Source organism: Anomalospiza imberbis, chromosome 8 (genome assembly GCF_031753505.1).
Source record: "Anomalospiza imberbis isolate Cuckoo-Finch-1a 21T00152 chromosome 8, ASM3175350v1, whole genome shotgun sequence".
NCBI classification, from domain to species: Eukaryota; Metazoa; Chordata; class Aves; order Passeriformes; family Viduidae; genus Anomalospiza; species Anomalospiza imberbis.
In genome coordinates, this window is record NC_089688.1 from 7680040 (window position 1) to 7704039 (window position 24000).

At 40.3% G+C, this 24000-nt stretch overlaps 1 long non-coding RNA gene across 5 annotated transcripts in view; it reads left to right on the top strand.

Annotated features, from left to right (window-relative positions):
* The window catches only part of LOC137478552 (uncharacterized), a 113219-nt gene that overhangs the window by 18045 nt on the left and 71174 nt on the right, over window positions 1-24000 (top strand). For 4 of the 5 annotated variants that reach the window (XR_011001643.1, XR_011001638.1, XR_011001640.1 and 1 more), the window contains exon 3: window positions 11097-11232. This is a non-coding gene — a long non-coding RNA (uncharacterized lncRNA). Of the gene's footprint in view, window positions 1-733; window positions 848-11096; window positions 11233-24000 lie in introns of those variants that run through there. The other variant, XR_011001644.1, reaches the window with a different exon arrangement.

The following is a 24000-nucleotide window of genomic DNA, read 5'->3' on the forward strand; positions in this document are numbered from 1 at the left end:
CTAAATACCTTCTAATTTATTTGAGTGGTATCAAAAGATATGCTCATTTCCAAAATGCTTGGAAAAGTGTCAGGTGATTTCCATTATATGACCTACCCTGTTTTGTATGAGGAGAACAGGCATTCAGGAGCAGTCTGTAGAAGTCAAGAGCTCTTGAATTGCCAAAATGACTTTCAGAGTCTGAGTCTGCCTCCTTTCTTGGAATTTTCTGACATCCACAGGTATTCCTTTGGTGTCTGCAATATTTCTTAGCTGGAACATTTTTCTAGTCCATTTTCTGTCTCTGAAGTGAGGGTGGATGTGTCTCATTGGTTCCACCCCCCGAGAGGAGGGTATGTTATCCAGAACTGTACACTTGCACAGGATGCACGCCCCACGCAGTACATAGCCAAGGTTTTAGCTGAAGCTCTAGAGTTTCATCCCAGGGTGAAAGGCTAAGTTAAGTTTCTTGAAGAACTTTCAACACATTTGAATGATGTCACTGCTATTTTTCTTCCATGTGTTCAGGGACTCTGAATTGCTATAACTTGTTCTAACATTAGCAATCCTTCAAATTCTCTCCTCTGTGCCATAAGTTCCAACATATTAATCACCCTGCTTTTAGATATCCTAGGGAAAAAGAATATGTTTTCATTTTATTTGCTCTTTCTGACATGTCAAAAGTGTGCTTGTGTTTATTATATTTTTTCTGCAAGGAAAGAAACCTTTTAGCTTTCATTCTTTTCTCTTATAGAAATCACTAATGTCAAGTAAGGTCTTCCCTTTTTATGCTGATGCAGGTCCCTCATGATAAAAGAGACATAACTCACACATATGTTACTGCAGAAACCTCTCTACACAAATAGGCTGAGGTAAAAGCACTCCCTGGAAGCTTCTGTATGATGTGGGATGCAGTGTGTGTCCTGACTGAAAACCTGGCCAAGGTGTGAGTGGGTCTCACGTGGGGCTTTAGCTGAGTTTGATTTTTAGTGAAGCCCCGGCACTGCTGGGCCACTCCAGGATGCACACCAGACATATGACAAGAGATGCCACCCTAAACAGCTGCATCTGGCATGTACAGGGAAACAGGTGCCAAAAAATATGGCACAAATGTGCCCAACTAGAGGAGCAGGGGAGAGCTGGAAAGGGAGGGGTTCAGTGTCTGAGAGCACTGCAGTTGTTAGGAAACTCTGCGCAGCCCTTCTGACTGCTGATGTGACTTCTGAGTGACAAGCTCAGAAAAAGTTGACTAACCCAATTTGACAGAATTTGTTTTTGACAGACCATCTTGTAGTTTTGATTCCTCCTGAGACTCTTTTAATGGCCTAAAGTAGCTCATTTATGATTTTACTTATCCCTGTAGCAAGCAAGGGATCAGGATATCAATGCTGCCTTCCAGAGCAGTAATTGAACATCAGGGTCATCCTTGAAGAACTCTATCCGTAGGTAGATGGTCAGGTGCAACTCTAGACTTGTTCTGATTCATTTTATCATGGTACAGTGATTAGAAATGTATCATAAAATATAACCCTCTAGGCTACTCATGCTAAAAGTGACTAAATAGTAATCATATCATTTTTCACTCGGTGCATACCTGATGGGAACAGAGTACAAATAATTATTGTACAAGGGGAAAAACATCTGTTGTGAATACAATATAGGAAAGATAAGTAGTTGAACTGTGTATCTGAGAGTGTTTCCAAGAACAATAAATGTACTATATGTATTCAAGCTTGAAATGTGTTGCTATGGTAGATACATTAATTACTAAAATAGAATAACATGAGTGAAAAGAAGGCTTAAAAGTCCTTCTGATATTGTGGGGAGAAGCAGTGTGGAGCAGAAGGGGATCTGTCTTTTTAAAGTAAATACATACCTGAGTGCTTTTTGCTGGCACAAAGACATTTTGAGATTATCTGAGCTATTACAGCTCTCTCCTCTGTATCTAGCTGATGCATGAGGGCCTGGGAGGCAGGGGAACAGGGAAACAGCTTCACACCTGTCATACCTCAGTCAGTCTGTTCTCTTTGTTTCCTTAGCTCCTGGCCCATGGCCTGTCTCCCATCCAGCACTGAGCACAGCATTGTTTCCAAGGAAGTGCCCATTCTCTATCTGACATAAGCAATAAGCAGAGCTATCCTCTGTCACTGAGCTCTGCTTTATCTGCATATTGAAGAAATTTTTGAGCTTGCTTTTTTTTTTTTTTTTTTTTTTTTTTTGGGACCCTCATAGTGACCACGCTCTTTGAAAAAGAAGTCTGTCACCTGAGTGTGTAAGCAGACAGGTTTCCAGAGGCATTAAAAACTACTGCTAGAGGAAAAAAGTAATCTGTCAGTGTCTAGTTCCCTGGAAACCTCATGGTCAGTTCAGGTGTTTAGAGAAAACCGCTGTAATGGAAAACTGTTGGACACTTAAACGGTCATTAGAAATAACTCAGATGCCCCTGCAGAGCTCATAAGCCTTTGCACAGATGTTCTGAACTGAGAACTTGGTGCCAGAGGTACAATTCTCTCCCAAATTAAAATCGGTGTCAGACCTAATCTTGAATGGCAATATTAGAAGAAAATGTCAGTAAGATCTAGCTCAGCCATTCCTTCAGAGTTAAAAGACACTTGGAGCAGCAGTGTAGGAACCTCTGTGGGGCAGCAGCAGAACATGTTCTCAGTTGTTCACCTTTCCATCACATGCAGTTTAAATTCCTTCTTTTGAATGATGCTAAGGTGTAAAAAGGCCCAAATGCCACACAAAATTTTGGTTTTATGTAATTCCGAGATCAGTGGGAAAAAAAAAGCCAAGAGAAAATCCATGAGGAAAATCTATTTTGCAGTCACAGAATTAAAACACATATCTAGAACAATATTCCAGATTAAAAATACTTTTATACCTTACATAAAAACATGTATACACACACAGAGTGTGTCTGATGCCAAGTATAGTAGTGGTGCCCAGCTTTTGTGGATGCAGAGGTGGTGTCCAAAATGTAAAAGGACATCCAATGAAATAAGTTTTGGAAAGGCAGAAAGAATGGCCTCACTTCATCTCTAGCTCTGAAACATAATGATAACTGTGTAATTGTCAATGAATAATTTGCATTTTTATAGTTTTTCATTGCTGGATGCATGTGCAGAAATAAGATGGCCTATGGCATGGGTTGCTTTTACTGTTCCATTCCCCACAGAAGGCCACTCCATAACAAGACTGTTATCCATAGCAGGAAAGCATCAGGATGCTTCTTGGAATCCTCACCTCTTTATCAATAACCACAAAATAGCAAATCTACCTATGATCAAAATTCTTCTAATAATCAGTGTTAACTTCTATAGCATTTAAAAGATGGAAACTTATGCGTAAAATAAATTGGGGGGAGAAATCAAAGCTTTTATGGAAACAGGTACCACAAATAATCAAATATTAAAAAGAGGAGAATAGAAAAGATGAAAAAAGGAGAAGAAAAGAGAAAAGGATATATTTCTTGCAATTTTTCTTAAAGCTTTGGCATTTTGGCCTGTGACAGTCCATTCCTCCCTAGCCATATATCTCAGATATTTTCATATGAAGTTGAGTTCTCATAAAGATGCCCAGTATTTGTTCAATGATTATTCCTCTTTAAATACTGTTGTGGTTTCTGTGAACCTTCCATCCAAGTGGTTTATGAATACAATACTTTTATTAAAGAGCTGCAAGCAGAATTCTGATGAGACCTCATTCATGCACAGTGCAAGAGAAGGAACAGAAAGTCAATTAGCTGGCTGTAAAATTCTCAAGGAAAGCAATTTTAGGGGATAAATCCAGAATTGAAAGACTGGAGAAGAAGTGCACTGGGATTGGGTGATTAAAATTTATCAGGGAGGCTAGAGACCAGTTATGTCCCAGGAACATACACCATCACCTTCCTAATCCACTCAGCTCTAATACCCATAGCTGCAAAAGGACTCTTAATGGGGGCTGGTCAAACTAGATTGAAGGAACTTGGCCAGACCCCAAAAAGACTTGATGCAGCACCCTTTCCATCAAAATTTCTGATAGGGAAGCAGTGGCATAGCTGAACGTTGTAGCAGTAGGTGGTTCTGGTGACTGTGTTACCCTTAATGCTTCATTAGAGGTGCAGCTTCAGTGCTAGAAAACTAGCAGTGGTAAATGTTTAGCCAGTAAAAGAGAGTTGATATTTCAAACTCTAGAGAAAGTATGAATAGCTGGTCTTATTTCATTTTTTTGCTCGTGAAAGGTAATGTTGGATCCTTCCTACCACTGAAGGAGGTGAGGATATTAGATATTTGCTGTAATAGATTATGCTTCTCTTTCCTTCTTCCAGTTTTCTCTGGGAAAACAAATGTGAAGCTTGAATTTTCACTCACTCTGCTGTTGACCCCAGTCGTATTTATGCATTGCTTGGTTATTTTGTTTCTTTTAAGATACATTTCTCTTTGCCTGTCTCTAGTGTCTTGATGTATTTTTCCAAATAAGTGGCTGTCTGAACGAGCTAATAGTGAGAGTCACAGATGGACAGGCTGCACTTTAGAGTTGGCAGATGGGGACTTGAGACAGGAAGATAAATCTCTTTCAGACTGCTGGGTTACTGGGGAGAGTCGATTAGGGGGTCTCTGAAGTAAACACACACTGCTAGGTACCGGTGGAGAGGAGGGATCAAATGATGCTTTTGGGTGAATGCAGAGGTGGACTCAGCAGCCTGAGCCACTGCTGGGGGCCAGTGGGCTGCGTGGGGTGGCACAGAGCAGGCTGACCCACTGGAGCAAAGCTGCTGTGCTCACACCCCTGCCATGGGATCTGAAAGCACCAGGAACAGTCAGGGACTTAGAGACATCCTGCTTTCAAACACATTCTGTCAGTTTCTGCCTATTCACGTTTATGTTTTCTTCCTTCTTGTGTGCAAGGAAAATATCCTATAACGGGCAGAATGGCATTTAAATGTCACCACTTGCTGTCCTTTTGACTTGAAAGGAAAATGAGAAGAAGGATTAGTTATCCCAGGGCTAGAGGTGGGAGTCCTTTGCCTTTCCCTTGCTCCTCAGTGTCAGCAGTAGAGGCAGAGAGAGCTGTGGCTTGGGCTGAGGTGTGCCTGTTCCACAAACACACTGACACACCCCCAGACATGGGCCTTGGTGACACTGGCCTCCCAGGAAAGCCTGCAGATAAGCAGGAGACCAATTTGCTGGTCTGGTTCTTTTAACTCTGCTTCCCACCAATGCCTAGTGGCAGGGCTCAAGAGATGTTACTTTTACTAAAGCTGAGGAATTTGTGTATATTATTGAACAGGAAAGAGTCAACATCCAAGAAAGAAATTAAGTAATTTACCCTCAAGCTTTGCAGAAGTCAGCCAAAATGAAAAACTTCATCTTTTCAGAGCACATGAGGATGTCTCTGTTCTTTAACAGTGTTTTATATGTCCCTTACAAACTGCCACTTTCAGAAACATCATATATGTTCCTTGGTAGCTGTTGTAATCAAGCAGTTTTATAACCTTCTTTTAGGAAAATAGAGGACTGGAAATCGCCTGTACAGATATTTAGTTTTTCTTTTCCATGAATAAGTCATGGCAATACAAGGGACTATGATGGCAATGCTTTTAACAGAGCTGTGTCTCTTCTGCAGCATTGTTATAAAATGAGGGAACTCAGAAAATACCTACTTAGAATATGCATCATTATGTTAATCCTTGCTTATTTCCCACATGATGGTCTTCTGTGATGTTTCAATTTGAAAAAAATGCAAAGCAGGAAGATTTTTCTTCTGAAATTTTAAAATATAATTTGTATAATCTCAAGTCTTCCACTGTGAACATATTTTGTGGACTGAACTGCGTTTCCCTCCCTCCCTGTTCAGCTCCAATTTCTTTGCTTTGAAGTTCCCTGTTTCCCCCAACAGCAGCATGATCCATGGTCATACACAAGGGCTGGACTTTTCTATCTTCTTGCCTACATCAGTACTGACAGGCACATGCCTATTAAAAAAAGGCACCTTGTATTCCTTAAGCTGTGTCAAATCCTGAAAGAGTTCTTAGTGAATTTCTTAGGGCACAGAAAAACAAAGGGAAAAGTTTAACTCAGTGAAGTGCCCACTCCTGTTTCTGAGTCTCACAGTGAGTGCTGATGCTTTGTTTGTCTTCCACAATAATAGGCAGAGGGTTGGATTTATTTGATATTTTTCCCTGCCACATAATGAAACCCTTAGATGGATAAAAAGGAGAATTCAGTAGAAATTGAACTGAAAGAAAGAGGTAGATATATAAGGCTAAAATATATTCCTAATTTTATGTCTGCTTTGGAGTTTGGTCAGACTTTGGCCTGAGCAGAAGAAATGCCCAGGAAATTTGGACATGGAAAGACACCTGGGACAGACACCATGCAGTCTCCTTGCCATCTCTTGAGGGATGTGCCCTCCTGAGCAGGATGTGTCATCTCTGCGCAGGTTGAGATCCATATAAACATATTTAATAAGTATCATTTGTTGTTTCTAAAACAAAGACCACAAAGACTCCTGCCAGGGATCTGTAGCCCATGATCAGAGAGAAATTTCTTTTTTATTATTAGTTAAGCATTACTTCAGTATCAGCTGAATATGCACAGCATGTTAAAAAAATATTCATGTTCTAAAAGTAAATTAAGTTATCCCTTCAAAATCCCTCTGCTACCCTTTAGAGTTTGGTTATCCTTCTAAGGATAAAAGGATAGCAACGACCCATGCCTGTCAAACATCCAAAAGAGAAATTAGTACATATGGATTTATTGACTTCATTTCAGTGATAAAACCTGCCTTTGTGAGTAGCAGTTGTCTCAGCCCCTTGCTAGTGATAGGTACGTCATGTCCTGCTGGCAATTCCAATGCTGTCCCTGGGGCCAGTGTGCAGCTGTGCAGCCCTGGGACTCCTGAAGACCTCGCCACATCTTTGGTGTTGGCACAAGAAATTAAAATATTATTTCTATACAACTTCCAGGGAAATTATAATAATTCAAACTCTCTTTGGTCCCTGTGTGTAGACTTAAATTTATCATTTTAACGTAGGTCAATTTTGAAGTTGCTGGAATCTTCAGATATAACATTTTTAGTTTCTGGCTTTTAAAGGTTCACAGCAGTAAGCTTTATTATTTATTCTTGGAAGATTGCACTGCAAAAACAGAGGGTGAGCTGAGATTTGAAGAAAAATCCAGAAGATGAGTGCAATCTTGAGAGACAAAGTGTGGAAGAGTCCATGAGTGTGTTTTTGTGTCCCTTCACACATCTTACAGAAGTTAATAGAAGGTTACTGCCATTGTAACCCACTTAACACAATGTTTTCCAAAGATAAGGGAAGATTGGTAGTCTCAGAAATTTTTTTTCAAGCCAATGCCAACTTCCTCCAAGTGTACATTGGTGCATGAGCCTGGCTATGGAGTAAGGACAGTCACCTAGACATGTCAGATTACTGTAAACAATAAGTTAATTTTCAATGTGTATTAATGCCATACTTCTCTAAAATACCAATAACTTTATATTTAATAATAGGCTTTTCATTCGCAATAATTCAAACATTTAATGTCCTCTCAAATTTTTGTTTCATTTTTAATAGCATAGACTACATAACATGCATGGTGTAAGGGAAATATTTTTTACTCTCATATATTCCGAGACACACTTTAAAATGTTTCAAAGTACTCTTTTCAGGGAAATACAAATTGCACAGAATATAAATTTCTCTGATTACAACTCAGAACTCATCTAAACCCTTAAAGGGAGGGGAAGGTACACAGAGAAAATGTTGCACTCTGTACTGAACCTTAAATCAGACCAAGTGTTTGCAAGTGCTTGTGTTCCTATTGGCTCTCATGAATCTGAGGCCACATTTTTCATTCCAGCTGTTTTAGGATGGTCCTGATGCTAGATTGCACCATACTTAAAAGAAGGAAATAAATTTCTAATAAGCAGTCTCTCAATAAGGACTGGGAGCAAAACAGTTGCCTGCCCACTTAAACGAGGGCCGGGTCCCAGCTGGGAGGAAGGTGTGGTGTTTTCTGAGGGTGGGAAAGGCCATCAGCAGGGAGATTTTCCTCATCACTCCTGCCTGAACTTCATGCTCGGTGGCGTTGGCAGTGGTTTTCATAAACTTTCTGATGGCAGTGATGTGTGCCATCTTCATCATCAGGAAACAGCCAGAAGTCACACAAGGGGTTTTGTTTTGTTGTTATTTTGGAGTTTATTTATAGGCTTTGTTGCTTGCTGTACAACAAGCTGCATTGTTTGAGCTGCCAGTGGAGGAAATTCAGATAACTCAAAGGTGCACACAGTTCCAAATGCTTTTTGCTACAGCGTGAACTTAAAAGTTGCACACGCCCTTCTTCAGTGTTGACAGCATACAATTAAAGAGTTGCATATGGAAACCTAACTGAAGTTCTTTTCCTTTTGATATCCGTTCAGGATTTCCATTGGCCAAGTAAAATTGTATCTATCCTGTGTCTAAAACTAAGCAGGCTGCACAGGCTAACAAATAATTATAGTTTTTATCAAGGAAGGCAAACTTCTGAAAAATCTGTGAGTTTCCCCCCATTATTTCCTTCTATATCTTTTTGGCAAAGTGCACTTGATTCTTCATGAAACACATTTTCCTTTTTTCATTAGTGCTCAAGCTTGACTAAAAAAGCCATCTCTGGCAGGTGTGTGAGCCTGGGTTGTGTGATGATTAGCAGGAGGGTAATGAATCAGCTTGGGCTTTCCATCTGTGGGATAAATCAGGGGCTCCAGCTGCATGTAAATAGTGTGGTGTTGTTCTGTTTTATAGCTTTCTACCAAAACCCTGTGCTTAAGAAAGAAAGAGATTTTTGTAATCTCCAAAAAGTAGGGATGAGAAAATTTAATGTTGCTTTGCTTTCAACAAGGTCTGAAAACTATTTTCATCAGGTAAGTTTTGTAAAACCCTTTCTTGGTTCATGATCTTTTTCACTTCAAAATATGAATGCTATGTAAAGCTTTTTTAATATGGTGAGAAAGCATTTATTTTTTCTCCTAGATTTCATAAGGGAATAGTGTAAAAACAAACCCAAATCAAACCTTTATATTTTCATAAAAGCTAGATTAAATTAAAGCTTCAAAAGTTTTGTGTTCTGCTCAGAAATTCTGATTTTTATTTACATTGCCTCTTTGTCACCTTGGAAACACTGTTCTGTGCAGAATAGCACAGTGGAAATGTGGGTCCCAACTGCAGTTCTTAAATTTCTCCTTTGCAAAACATCTCCCAGAACTTGCAGATGTAGAGGGAAACTTTACCTATGAGTATTTCAGTAATTTTCTCCAACTTTGGTGTTTACATTTGTTAACATTTCTTGTTAACAAAGGGAAAATATGACCTTGGAATGTAGATGTACATCTTGCTCCACAGACACCTTCCTGTAATACAACAAAAACCTTTCCCCATAAGGCAACAAACAGCACTACATGAGCAATACAGGCTCTTGTTGCTGATATATTAGGTCTTTCCTGAGACACTGATGCAAGAGAATAGAGAGAGAGAGACACATATTTCTGCAAAGCAATAATTCAGTCCAGAATTTTAATATAAAGAACACCAAGGCAGTATCCTGTTATCTGAATTTTAATGACTGTATCTTTTTTATCCTGTCAGTTGTAGCAAGGATGTGAGAGGTTTCATGAAACATTAATGGCTCTAACTGCAGTCCTCTCCATTTCCTTTTTTCTCTCTTTTTTTGTTCTCCTGATGTGATGTAAAATATGAATTTGTGCAGTGGAACTGCTTTTTGCACAGGGCTGTATTGCTTGCTTGATCTTGCAGCAGTGACTGTGGTTCCTGTTTGGGCTGGGAGCTTCCACACTGGCTGCCTAAGGAGAGGGAAAGGGCTGGAGGTGCATGGAGAGGAAGATCTTGCTGATGACAGATCATAAACAATTTAAAATGCAGTCCATATTTTAGGGACTTTCAAATAAAGGGCCAGCAGGATGTTCTGCCTCAGTCTCGTCTGTAGACTGCTGGTTGCTGGCTGGCTGAACTGTTCAAAAGGCAAAAAGCCACAGGGAATGTAAGATCCTCTCCACTCCTCAACCCCCAAGAAACGGCACTGAGAATGGGGTAGAGAGGGACTAAACCCAAAGTTTTCAGGGCTCATTGGGTGCAAGGGCACAACAAAGGATTAGAGATTACTGTACATGCCAGGCACTGCAGTGGGGCTCCTGGACAAAGTCCTGAAGGATAATGAATTCCTCCAACAGCCAGCCTCCCAAACCTAAAACCTGTGCAAGGGGTTGTTGTCATTTGACTGAGTGCTCTCACACTGTAACTTCCAGGGGAGTGTTGTAGGAAAACATAGAGTTCCCAAGCCTAGTGAAGAACCCTAGAGGCAAACAAGTATAGCTTAACACCAGCACAGAGGCCAAGTGTGTCTGGAATCTGTTGTAGGCACACAGTTTGTGGTAATTGGGGTGGGGCTGTGGTCCAGCCTCATCCCCAGTGGGCACAGCTGTGAGAAGCAGGTGAGCAGCATTGGCAGCAATGAGCCATGGAGTGCCCAGGTGCACTGAGCAACCACCAAAGGGAGCAGAGGGCACACAGGTGCACTGCATGAACAATCAGGGCTATAAAAGGCTGGGCTAAAGAACAGTAAAGAGCTGTAGATGCTTGAAGCCTTCTCTGGTCTCGGTCGTGCTTCCGCTGGTGTCCCCACAGGAATCTGGTATGGTGCTGCAAAAAGCAAATGCACCTGATCCACAAGGTGCATGAGAGGAAATGTTCCTATTTATTCAAATATTCCTATTTATATTTATTTAAAAACATAAATATGCATTTTGTGATGTTCTAATATAGTTACTATGGCATGGCAACAGCAGATGTAAGCCCTGATGTGTTTATTTTCACTCTAAGAGAGTATGCCACCGATGTGTTCAGTGAGAGGGTGTCACCACACCACTGTGACGTGTGTGTGTCATGCTGTCTGCCATTCCCTGGGATATTTGCTAGCAAATGTTCTGCCCTCCATGAGCACCATCCTGAGAAACAAACCCACAAGGCTTTGGGGAGCAGAGACACCAACATGTGCTCTCCTTACCTCCCCATTCCTTAGGCAGCTCCAAGAGTTTCCCTCTTGTTGTCTCTGAAAAAAATGTCTGGTTTTTTTCAGATGGCAAAAATATGGCATACTCTTCCAGAAGCTGGAGAACAGTTTTCTTCACCCTGTTGGAGTTTGTGTCTGTCTGGAGGCGCTGGATGAATTGGGGATATCAGGGATATGCTGAGTGAGGCTGAGACCTTCTACTGTAAGTACATTTTAATTAAAGCAGAGGTTTATGTGGAAAGGTGAACATACATCAGCTGCTTTGTTTTTCAATGAGCATTCTTTCAGTTTTCTGTGATTTTTCTGCTCTGGGAGCTGTCAGGAAGGTTGGAAAGGTGCACTGGGTGTATCATGGCCTGTGAGTCGGAGCTTGGGATTTTGTACAGTGAATAAAGCAATATTTAGTAACAGTGCTGGTCTTTTAGCACTGAGTTTGGTTAGCATGGCCACACTGAACAGCTGGAGAAGCAAATGGTGTTGCAATGTAGTGTGCTGTTTAGCCATGGACCAGTGGAGTCTGCTTCTGTCCACAGAGCCAAACTGATAAAGGCAGGTGTTAACAGGTCTGATGCATATTTAGATTTCATCCATTACTATTATCTATTTTGAAATAAGCTTGGAAATGAATAATCAAGTTGCATTCTCTGTGGAACAGACTTGACTGCTAGTATACTGCAGAGCTTTGATAAAAAGAAGTGCAGAAAAAGTGAGGCCCAAAGAAAGTTGATGTGAAATAAAATTCAGTTCTCTTTGACTATGCTAATTAAGGGAGCTTATGCATTTCACCATGATTAACTGAGATGCAGTGGTAGAGCTCAATATACGTGGGCGTTCGTTTAATTGTCTGTAGTTCTACCTTTTTATTTAACAAATGCTTCTTGATTTAAATGGAAATCTCTAACTGCAAAATGATCCCTGATGCAGCATGTCACAACACATACATTCTGTTACAAAAAGAAAACTTTGTCTGTTTATATTATTTTCACTATTGTCCCAGGCTTTCTTAATTCTTCCATTTTCCTTCATTCAGCATTATGTTCACAGTATGTCTGTCTGAAACAATAACAACAAAATGGGATGCCTACTATCAATGAATCAGTGGCATTTAGAAGTGGGATTTAAACAAATCTGCTGTAATAATTGTGGATGGTTTGTTTGAAATCTGAGTTTTCTTCCTGATAGAACCCGGACAGGTTTTGATGGAAAACAAAAAAGGTGAAATTTTGTGCTAGAGGCATCAATGAGCTTCCCTGGACTCTAGAGAGATTCTTCTTATTGCAGACTCAGGGCCAACATGAGGAGATTAAGGGTTTATATGACAGGCAGTTAATAGGAGGATGTTTGTGGGAGGAATGTCTGGTTTTTCTAGAGTAAAAAATAGAGGGACAATATGAAGTGAAAGAAAGGAAGGGTAAAACAGAAAAAGCCAGATAAAAGGAAGGGGGAAATCCTCAGAAATGGAGTAGGCCAGTCTGAGGACTCCTATGCACTGCTGCTTTGAGGAGAAGACTGGATTTGCATGCAGTATAATTAGCAATAGAGGCATCCTGTGCCTGGCTTGGTCTGTCCCCTCAGTGCAGCAGCAGAAATCCCTGCATTCACCATTAATCTGGATTCACTGGAAACACAGGGGAAATGCTTCTGTTGCTGTAAAATTCTTTGGAAAAACAGGAAACACTTGTAATGGAAAATGTGCAATATGAGTGATAAAGAGGGTCACTGAGGTTCAGTCTTTCAGGAAAATGACCTTCATTTGTTTTCTAAGTATGAAGCAGGAGGGAGATAATATTTCCTCTGTGTCAAAGCTGATTGTTCTAGAACTAATGTGAAAACCCCAAAGTTGGGGAAACATATTAAAAGGAAGGACATGACAGCCAAAGAATAGAACACAGGCTAAGACAATACTTCCTGTCCCATTTATTAAATGCTATTTATAGTTTCAGCTAAGAATATACATGCAAGGCCTTATCATATATAGAAAATCACAGCACATTAAAAAGAAAGTTTTCTGATTCTATTTAGGACTTTATTAATAACTGGCAGCTTTATCACAATATACATTAATTACATGTAGAGCTACATTTGCATAATACCACAGCTGCCATTTAAAGCAAAAACACACTCAGATGTTTGGTAGATCTAAGCATTTTGTTTGGATATCAGAAAATGTGCCTGTTAGAAGATTTAAGTAGACCATGAAATAAGACAATTTCCCTGCTGTTTTTGCCTATGTAATTCATTCAGCACAGATGATTAGGAGATACCAAGTACCAAAGGAGTTATATTCCTCTTGCTGTGGGGTCTCTGGGCAGTCTGTTCTCTCCATTTGGCATTAAATTCACTGCAAAGGCACTAATCAATGTGGTATGTTCAGAATGTTCAACTGATATAGGGAATTTTGGGGGTTTCTCTTTCCTTGGGTGTTTTTTTCATTTTTTTCCTTCTGCCAAATATCAAGTCCTCAAACAGGAAAATAATGACATATATATGTATATATAATTCATCTTTCATAGAGATGAAAGCTTCTTTGTCCTTACTGCATAAGCCTGTGAATTAATGTCCTGCCAAGATGTGTAATATTTTAAATAATAGCTGACTGTGGAGCCAGGAGGTGTCATTTGCCTCAGGGCAGACAGACAGAGCAGAGCTCCAGGTCTGGCCACTGTGAGCCATTCCCAAGCTCATTTTAGGTGCTATGGGCTGCCACATCCTGCATCTGTCACTCCTTTGCAGCACTGCCAATGGAGCCTGCACATGAGACAGGGCTTGCATCCAGGATCACTGCCATCACTTTATGTCTGTGTGGTGGAGCTCCTGCTTCTTCCTTAGTTAGTGTGCTGAAATGTTGACTTTTCAGAAATTCCTGGCATGTGAATAAGTGCAAGAGTAGCAAGAAAAACAGCAAGTGTTGAATACATTGGTTGCTTCCAACTCAGCTGCTGAGTATGCAATGCTGTTGTTTCTGACATACTGCTGTCTTGCATTCTTCTTTTGTATTTTTCTTTTCCTTGCACTGAGAACAAGTGATTGTACTTATGGGCCTGTGTGTAACTGGAGCCTCATTCACCACTGCACAGAGCACTGTCCCCAGAGACTCTGAGCTGAGCCTTAGGTGTCAGACAGGTTTTGAGTGTGTTTGGGGATCTGTCATCTTCACACAGCTACTGTTCTCTGTACCAAATTTGTTTTAAGCACTTTCCCTTAAGTGTTTCCATTGCTGGAGATCAAATTTCCAGAAGGTCAGCTGGCCATTAAATACTACTTGCACAGTTTTTTGGTCTCATGTCCCTTGTTCAATTTCTATTGAGAAAACTCACCAGCTGAATTGCTCCAGGTATAAATCAGTGTGATAGAAGGCAGACTTTGTCCCTTTCCTTTTCAGCCAAATTGTGTGCTTCCAGTGTCTGGAAAACTATAATCTTTCCTCTTTGTGACTTCTTTGATGCTTACCAGGATCCCCTGAAATCTACTACAGAAATGAAATAATCCACCTTACTGGCTGCCTAAATGATGCAATCTTTAAATACTTGCACTGCTCTCCAGCTTGCTATTTCAACAATTTCCTATTTAAATACTCCTTCTGCAGGTGAAATACCTGTAAAACTGATGCTTAAAAAACACATGTAGGAATAGGTGCTCTCCTCAAAAACTGAACACCGTTGCTCCTGTTTGTCTCTTTGCCTTTCACTTCTGCTTTCTAAGCAATGTGCTTTTCTGTCCAATCCTTGCACATTATTCATCCTTCTCACCTCATATTCAAGGCCTTGTCCTAAGCTTGGCATTTTCCCCTCGGACCAGAACAGTCTGCCACTACTTTTTCCTCTAAGACCATCAGTATTTAGTGCTAATTCAGTACTATGTTTCCACTGATTAAAAGTTCAAAGCCTTTTGTTTAACTTGCATATCTCATATTAACCTGAAAATCTAACTATCAAATGTCAGCTTCCTTTTGAGTCAGCTGGTAGAAACTGATCTAATAGGCTGGAACTGGGAAAGGATGGTGCCTGGTGGCCAGGGCACGTGCATTGCATTCCTTTGCACTTATCTAAATGAAGTGGGTTGAATTTCAGAGCTCCTGAAAGTGAGATATGATTTGGGTCCCAAGTGAAACGTGCTCTGAGTGCATCCCACATCAGAATATGGAATATTCCATGCTCCACTCCCTGGGGCTGTCTGGCACTGTAAACAGACAGCAGTTGCATGTCTGAATTTATGCCAGGAGTAGGTTAACTGCAAGGAGAGACAAGATCAGCCCCAGTTAATCCCTGGTCCTGAAGCAGTAGCTCTTACTTTCTTAAAGTGAAAATTGGCTGTGCATAAGGCCTAATCTCTGTGTTAAGGATGGTATTTATGTTGAATATAAGTGATGATAAGCCTGGTGAATATATGGCAGAGTGCCAGGGTGACACCAACCTGTTCTTGCTGTAGCTCAGGAGGGTTGGCAGAATGCAGGGCAGACATTTGCTCTTGTCACGTGCACAAGAGCCACCCAAAATTTTCCATGTATTCTCATTTACTAACTAATGCCTATCCTACAGTGAGTGGAAGTGACTCTGCCTTTCTCACCAAGTATCCAGGTATGCAAACATAACCCCTGACAAACCAAGCAAACAAAAATGAAAATCCTGATGGAATCCATGTAATAATGCAACACAGTCAAGTAATGAAACCACACAGATTCCTAAGCTTGCCTAATGCTCACCCAACTTTCACCGATGTTTACAGCAGGAAAATTTCCTTGATCTGGGTTTAGGTTCCCCCACCCTTTGATTTCTTTTTTATTTCAGAGGAAGCTATTGGAGAAGATCAGACATTTTTAAATTCCTTTTTTGCTAAAGGTTTTAGGATGCAAAAAATTAACCTGTAACCACTTCTCTCTACTTCTTTATTACTTCAGTCATTTAAGCAGCTATTCTTAGGTTCAAGCAAATGAAGCTTTCCTGTTTTCCATAGTTGCATAATTAATCTGGAAGAACTTTGATATTTCATAGAATGTGCTGTTCCTAGCCCTTGTTGGTATCTGCATAGTTCTCTAGATTTCTGGCCTGATATTTACACATAATGAATGAACGTGAACTCAGACTCTTGAGGTCTGATCAGGTCTTTAGTGATTGACTAAGCCACGGAGGATAAACTTTTAGGTATTGTTTCCTTTATTAGATATTAATCTAGTCTGCTCCAAGCTGCAGCAGTGAAGAATTTGCTGGATCCCTTAGAAGAACTTCAGGATTTGGGCCCCTTAGCTGCAGTAGCAAGCCGGGAAACTTTCCATTCTGGTGTTGTCTGCCATGCTTCACACTGGTGTAAATTTTGTCACAGCACAAAACTTTGTAGCCTTGAGAGGACCATGGGTGAAAGAACAATGAGACAAAGCTGGGTATTTCTAGGCCCATATGATGAATGAAATCACAGTTAGGCCATTGGTTGTACATTTCACAACGTGTGCTTTTATTGGCAGATGACTGAGAAATGGAGGCATTTACTTTTGACGCCTTTCTTTTTTTTTCATGGTAGTGTGAAGACCGGTACTGCTACCCTAAGGCATGTGGTACAAAAATAGTCACATTCCCCCAGTATGTTGGAAGTGCAAAGAAAAAATGAGTGTAGTATTGTCTTTTTCTGTCTTTCCCTTGGTATGCTACAGGGAATTGTGTGTGTGTCTCTTTGAAGAGCAGTTGTTCAAGGACACTGTTTGTTACCAGAAGCTCACTGTAAAATTGCAGGGTTGCCCTTTGCACCATGAAATTCCCAGGCACCCACTGGGAAAGAAGATGCTGTGCAAGTCAGGGCAAGGATCCAATGGTATATCACCCAGACTGCAAAACCATAGGTAGTAATGATATGAAATCCTGGGTATTAATTATATAATATAAGATATTGCACTTTCTGGTTAAACTTGGGTTCAGCAAGTGTAGAAGAAGAAGGTAAATTACCTCAGCATTTATTGATCTATTTATTAGACAGCACTGCTTCCTTCATGGATCACCTCCTGGATCTCTGATATGGCTCTGTTCCACTCAGAATAACATCAACAGCCTCCTTGAGGTTGTTCCTGTAACTGTGGGTCTGTGAGGAGCAGAGGTGGTTGACATTAACTTCAGTGATATCTGGACCTAGCACAGGAAGAGCTGCAGGAAATCCCTGCAATGCCAGGCTTTAAAATGCTGGGTAGTACTGGCTGGTGATCAGCTAATGATGAGGTGCAGACTGTACTTGTTAGAGGAAACATTTTCCTCATGGCAGAGAAATTCCCTTGGGAGGCTTTAGTAAATCATCCCCTGGGAGACTTCACTGGAGCTACAGGCCCATCTCTCCCATCTGGACACCTGTGGGCTCTGCCCTGCTGCATTCCAGACAGGTTTCTGTGGCACCACACCAGCTCAGCTGTTGGCACGAGCAGAAGGGAGCTGCTCAGCAGCAGCTGGCAAGGGCATCCCAGCAGCCCAGACCTAACCTGCTTCCAGACATCGAGCCCACTGATCCACAAAGTGTTGTCATTTCAAGGTTAAGTGCACAATCTGGAGATGTTATGTGGAAGAGCCATTCCTGTGCTCACAGGGTGTGTTGCCTAATATGTATTTAGCTTTACTAAATACATACAACTTTTCTTCAATAGGTAATGCTGTGTGGATGCAGTGCTGAAAATGTTATTTGTGGATAAGAAACAACAGATAAGTGTTTGGCAATAAGGCTCTGTGTGTGTGTGTAGGTGCTGATGTTGAATTATCAGTGAAAACAGTCCTTTAATAAATATGTGAGGGTATTTCATTGAGGTCATGTGTGATTTCATACCCTGGTAGCTCCGTAAAAGGCAATGGAGTGGTCTGTGCTACTAGATTAAAACCAAAACATTAAACTTAATCTAGTCATAAAATCAGGGAAAAATGCTAACTAGTTCTCTTTGGTCTCTGTATGTGAAAACCTTCTGTCTGTCCTGTAAAGACATACACACAGGCTCTTCCAGGGTAGGAATTAAAATTGGGAAGAAACTATTGTTGAACAGAAAACTGCCCATGTTGCATTTCTGGATAGATTTTAATCTTTGACTATGGGGGCACCTCTCAAGAGGGGTTCAGTTTTGGGTTTGTCAGTCTTCTGGGAAGAAATTGTCACCAACTGCAAAGGCAGCAAAAAGTCATATAGAATATTTATAAAAGTATGTTTTTGTTGTACTGTATAACTCTGATAAAATCATGTTCTTGATAGCATACAGCAGTTTTTGTAGGTAGGAGGTGATATCATAAAACCTTTTCATGAGAATTAGGTGAAGGTATTTGGTAGAATCAGTAATTCATTCTTAAATACTATAGAGAATAATTCACTTTTGATCATTCAACCAACAATCTGGTTTTAGGGCTTTTTTTTTTAGTAAAATAGATGAAATCTTACATCTGGATATTTTCAAAACATCATTAGATCTGCTTTTATTTTTTTCCTTGTATCATCTTAGAACATGCTCTAGGACTAATAGCACAGGCTAATCATGGACAAGATGTACACACAGGGATAAATTCAGTCAAAAAGGGTTATCAGCTGGTCACTGCTAAATTTGGATTGCACTAAAATGGAAATTCAAGTATATCACAATTTTGTTGTTCTTCATAAAGCAGTGAAGTAGCAGAATGTCCAGTGCAAAAGCTTTGTTTTACCCCTGTGTAACTGAGCTGAGAATTCTGAATGAAGGGAAAACTCCTGTGCACTGACACTAACAACTTTTTCACATGCTGAGACAGAGCTCTAATACAATTATCATTAAACATGTCATAATATTTGCAACACAGACATTCATTTTTTGTAGTCTTTTAGAGAGGTTATAAGAAGTAAACTTAGAAACCTCATTATTCTTTACTTTCTTTCTGAATCTATTGCAGGTAATAATTTTTCTCCCAACAATAGACTGTAATTTTGTTATGGCTGCAGAAATTTCTGTATGAATGTGCTAACAGGCATAATTCTCTAATAGCATGATAGAGCCATAACAGATTTAGTTAATCTTCTGCTACATTGTCTCTGAGATGTGCTCATTAATTACAGTGAGGCAGCACAGGATCACATGTCTTGCCCTAAACTGCTGTTGCTGGGATCTGGCCTCATGTAGGAGCTGCCCCAGTGTCAGGTGACGTCAAATCACAGCTCCCATTAATTTCTCTGCACCAAATCTGTGCCAAACAGCTGCTGCTGCCATGGGGGCTTCAGGAGGTTGGGAAGGTTTGTGTTCTGGCTCAGTGGGATAGAGGGGAATGATCCCTCAGGTCCCTGCCCCAAAGAACACACAGCATAAAGAGCATGAGAAAAATGGACAGGAGCAGGGTGGCAGGATTAGCGTTGTGAGGGCAATTAGATTTCCTGCCAAAAACTGCCAGTATTTCAGATTGTCCTTCAAATTTTAAAGGATTCCATTTGGCTTAAAAGAAATTACTGAAATTTGCTAAGATATATGGAAATATTTAATTTCTTAGCATTTGAAAAACAAACAATAAAAAAATGTCAGTATCATAAATTGAGTTAGGCTGGGGATATGGTTTATGGAAATATTTCCAGTTCACTTTGTTCAAAATCCCCCTGAGTGTCAGCTCACTCTCAAGTATCAGCATTGCTGTGTTTTAATACCCAACCTGCTTTTCTTGCTAAGATTTTCCAAATAAGTTGCAGGTATAAATTTCAATCAGCATTCTCTACAGGACTTTTTAAAAACATTACTGAGATCAATTTAAAATAACATTTCCATTGAAATTTTAAGCTTCCTACAGTTCTTTTCAAAAAAAGTACTTCTCATATACAATTATGTCATTAAATTGTTGCCTATATCATAAAAGGGAAGACAACAAAACTGCTGTTAAATGAAAATATAGAATGATTTTGTACTCATTAAAGAACAGGACTGCAGAAATGGGACTGTGATATGACACATCACTTTTAATTTCTACAAAGATGTACCTACTGTATAATTTGGTTTGTGTGCTTTGAAATTCTTCATGCTGGCATTGTCTCCAGAAATGAAGGAGTTGGGATGGCTGAAATGGAAATGGGGAGAAGTGTGGGGGAAGCAGGTGGCTATAAGGAAGGGATACAACCCAACACCCCCCAGCATAAACAGATCATTGGAAAAAGCAGATTACTTTGCTCTCCCTTATTGGTTTCCTGCATCCATCCCCCCAGCTGCCAGACAGTTACACCCTACTCTTGAAGAAAAGCTTTTACATCTCTCCTCTGGCCTTCCCAAGCAGAGCCACAACCACCTTGTACAAGTGGCTGTGATGCAAAGCTTGTGACATGTGCCAGGGTTTAACTCAACTCTTCGGCTAAGTGATACTGCTGAGGTGACACTGCCGTGGAGGACATCAGGCTGGGGGATTCTGAGCAGCTGATAGAAGCTTCCCAGAGGCAGAATAGGATGCTAATGGGATTCCAGGGTTAATTAACCCCAGAAAATGAGGTTAATTAACAGGGTAGCAGTTAGAAATAGAACATGACAGGTTACTGATGGCTTACTGTGATCTTGTATTGTGTCAGAGACAGCTCTGCATGCCAGGAGATGGGATTCCAAACCAGGAACTCATTTAGGGTTCCCTCTCATCAGCAGGAAATCGCTGTTTGATTAGTTTCACTGGTGAGGAATCATTTGGGTGACAATGATTACAAGATTAGTAGGAAAGGAAAGAGTGAGAACAGCAGGACTAGATGTAAAAGCCCTCACAGAGAAAATTTTAGAAAATAGTTAATAACTTGGGTTCCTGAGGTCATTTTGGGGATTGAAGTGCACAAAATGCTAAGCCAAACAAAACAATCCCAGAAGCTGTTCTGAGGGATTGAGCAGGAAGAAAATCAGAGAATTTTCTGATCAAAAGGAAACTGAACAATAGTAAGAGGTACTATGGCTCCATCAGGGGTTTAAGAAAAAAGTGGACAATGATGCAAAAGAATAAACAAGGTAAAAATGAACAAAGTATAAATAAGACATAAGTTTAAGGATGATTGGCATGGACATGTTGAAAGAAAGCTGGAAGCCCAAAATTAATTACCAGAACATAAAAGCTGAGTAGAGGGCTAGCATCCTCACAGAGGATTCCTTCTTGCCCCTTGATGTAGTCCAAGGTCCCCACTGAAAAAAGCAAGTCTGTGCCCTTGCTGGCCTGGAGGTTCAGTCTGGCTCACTGGGTGCTACTGAGCAGCCTGTGGGCAGCAGCCAAGTTCTCCCTGCCTTGGGCCCTCTCCTCTAGCCAAACACCATTTTTCACAACAGTGAAATGCTTGAGAGTTCTGCTTTTCTTTCAAACATGATCTAAATTGGTTTCCAGGTTTGGGGGCTGAGTGTCTGCCAGCTGCTTTGCATAAGCATTGTGTCTTTAGGATAAAAAAAGAATTGAGAAAATTATAAGTCTTGTAAAAAAAATACAAGAAAAAATAATTTAGTTAATTCCTTCACACTGGAGGAATGACTTGTTGAGAAGCCTGCACTAGTCTTTTATTTCATCAAAACAGTATTTAGATTAGCTATGATGTGTTTTCTGGGTATCTTCAATTGAACTGTGGGGAAATCTTCAATAAACCCCTGTTTGTGGGTTTTGCTGACAGCCCAAGAGACTTGTCCAGCAAAACGTAGTTTAAGTAAAAATGCAAATATGCTTACCCACTCTTGGGCTGAATAGGTTGCAACACTTCCAGTGAAATCAGCATGATTTCTAAAACCTGTAGGCAAGTTGCAATTCCTTGTTTGTGCCAAAGCCGTGGTTTATACAGTGTTCTGTGAGGTTTTACAAGTCTCAAGTAGTGCTGTCCTGCATGGCTGAGAGTGTGAGGCCAGCACACTTCTTCCTGGAGAGGTTTCAGCTTGGGGCTCATGTTTTGTAAGGAGACAATTGCCACTTCTCAACTGCTGCTAATAGACAGCAGTGTGATCTGAAAGAGACCCGGAGCTGCTGGTGCCCAGTAATATCAGGCTTTTTTTCTCTGCTAGTAAAAAGACTTATTCTCCCAAGAAGATGCAGTGCTTGCCAAAGGAATAAAAAAATTGGCAGTTTTTACCTTAATGGGAGCAATTTGAGAAACTGGAGTAGTTTTAGGAACACACTCCAACAAGGCTGGAAATGCATTAAAGGTGTTGGTGTCTGACTTTGTTGAAAATGAGGAGGGCTGGCAGTAGCAGTAGCCAAGTTGAAAGTGAGTGCTGAAGGAGCTGGAGCACACCAGGACCAGCAAACTTTGAGCATGGTCTGAACAGTTGCTGTAGTCTGAGGAAGGAGACTTTAGGGTGGTGCTGCATTTGTCCTTTCTAAGCATTAATTTTTAATAAATATGACTTCAAAGATTCATTCATGTCAACTCATATGTGTATCTTTGCCATTTCCATCCAGCTCTGTCATTCCATGTTTAAGTAAATATTGTTTGCAGTGGTGCTTGTGGGACAGCCCTGGAGAGTCAATGGCAGCAAAGAGCTGGGACTTGGTTGATGTTTATCTGTAAATTATTGGAATCATATCTGGCAGAAAATCACATTTTGGTGGTTGCAGAGAAGATGAGCTGGTGTCCTGGGGATATTGCTGAGACTGCTGGGAGTGCATTGTGGAGTATTAGCACACTTTCCCTCCACAGAGAGTGTCTGGTACTACACGAATGTCAGCAACAGCACAAGGAGTGAATGACAGCTCTGGAAACAGTGGTTTCTTTGTCTCCAGCACCGGCTCTTCCTAAGCAGTAGCTTTGAGTCCCTTTTCAGTGTCCTTGTCATGAAATGGAAATGCCTTTTTCTGCCTTCTGCTCATTTGTTACTGTGGCAGGTGACAGTCCAGAGGCCCCTCCCTGTCCCATCCTTCTGTGCCCGATCAGCAGCACAGCCATGGCTCTGGGGGGTGATCATTGCCTGTACAGATGTGCTGAGGTGTATTCTGCTACTGCAGCTTTATCATGAACGATTAAAACAACGCATCATCTCTAAAGAACAGAACCAGTACATTTTAGAATCCATTAGCCCTTTAAAAATAATTGGATATCTTCTCATCTTTGTTAATTTGCAGCCTTTGGTAATTCACACTGGGTGATCTAGTCATTAGTGCAAATTATATCTAAGAAATAGAACTTAAATATATTCCATTCTACTAAACCTTTCAAGTATGGTAGGAAAACAGTTGTGCTGCCAGTTACTTGATTTGTGTGGTATTATCTTAAAGAAACCCTGGTAGAATTTAATTTGGTGCTCTGGGTTTTTGGTATATCACAGTTTATGTTGTCCTCAAAGAAGTAAAATTTAATTATAACTGAAACACTAAAACAAGTATTTTTAAAAAATATTGTCAAAAAATGTATTTTTCTCTTCCAATATCTTTTTGGAAAGAAGAAACCATTTCTCACTGATTTTTTTCAGAGTAGAATAATAAACACACAGACAGACTTGCAACACTATTGTTAAAGAGCAGAGAATTATTGTCTCAAAGAGCTCCTCAATTGCTACAGTAAAAAAAAAAAAAAAAAAAAACAAAAAAACTTGCAGCTCTGGTGCCGGTATAATTTCTTTTTGCCATACAAATAAACAGGTTTTTAGCTACAGAGTACATGTAATAAAGGTGTTGTCAGATCAGAAAAGAGGGGTTCTTCATTAACTGATTCTGAAAATACAAGTTGATGTTCTTCAAATGGATATAATCAGAGGAATGCTTCTGGAGCAAAGAGTGCTAATGGAGAGAAAATAAACTGAAGTTACAAAGGAAGTTGAAGGAAAATAAGATATTGGAGAATGCTCTTGTAGATATAGGGCTTACATAAGGACAGAAATGCATCTACAGATCTTTACTTTTGTGTGTGAACCATTTAATACAGGATCTCAAGCAAGGCTGATGATAATAAAGTGTAAATTCACAACATATTTCTTCATACACAAAGTAGCAGACAGAAAATGAAAGGTAAAAAAAAGCAGCACTGCTTTTTCCAAATTTTTTGTTTGTTAGTGGTTTTGTAGCTCTAGGTTGGAGTCAGG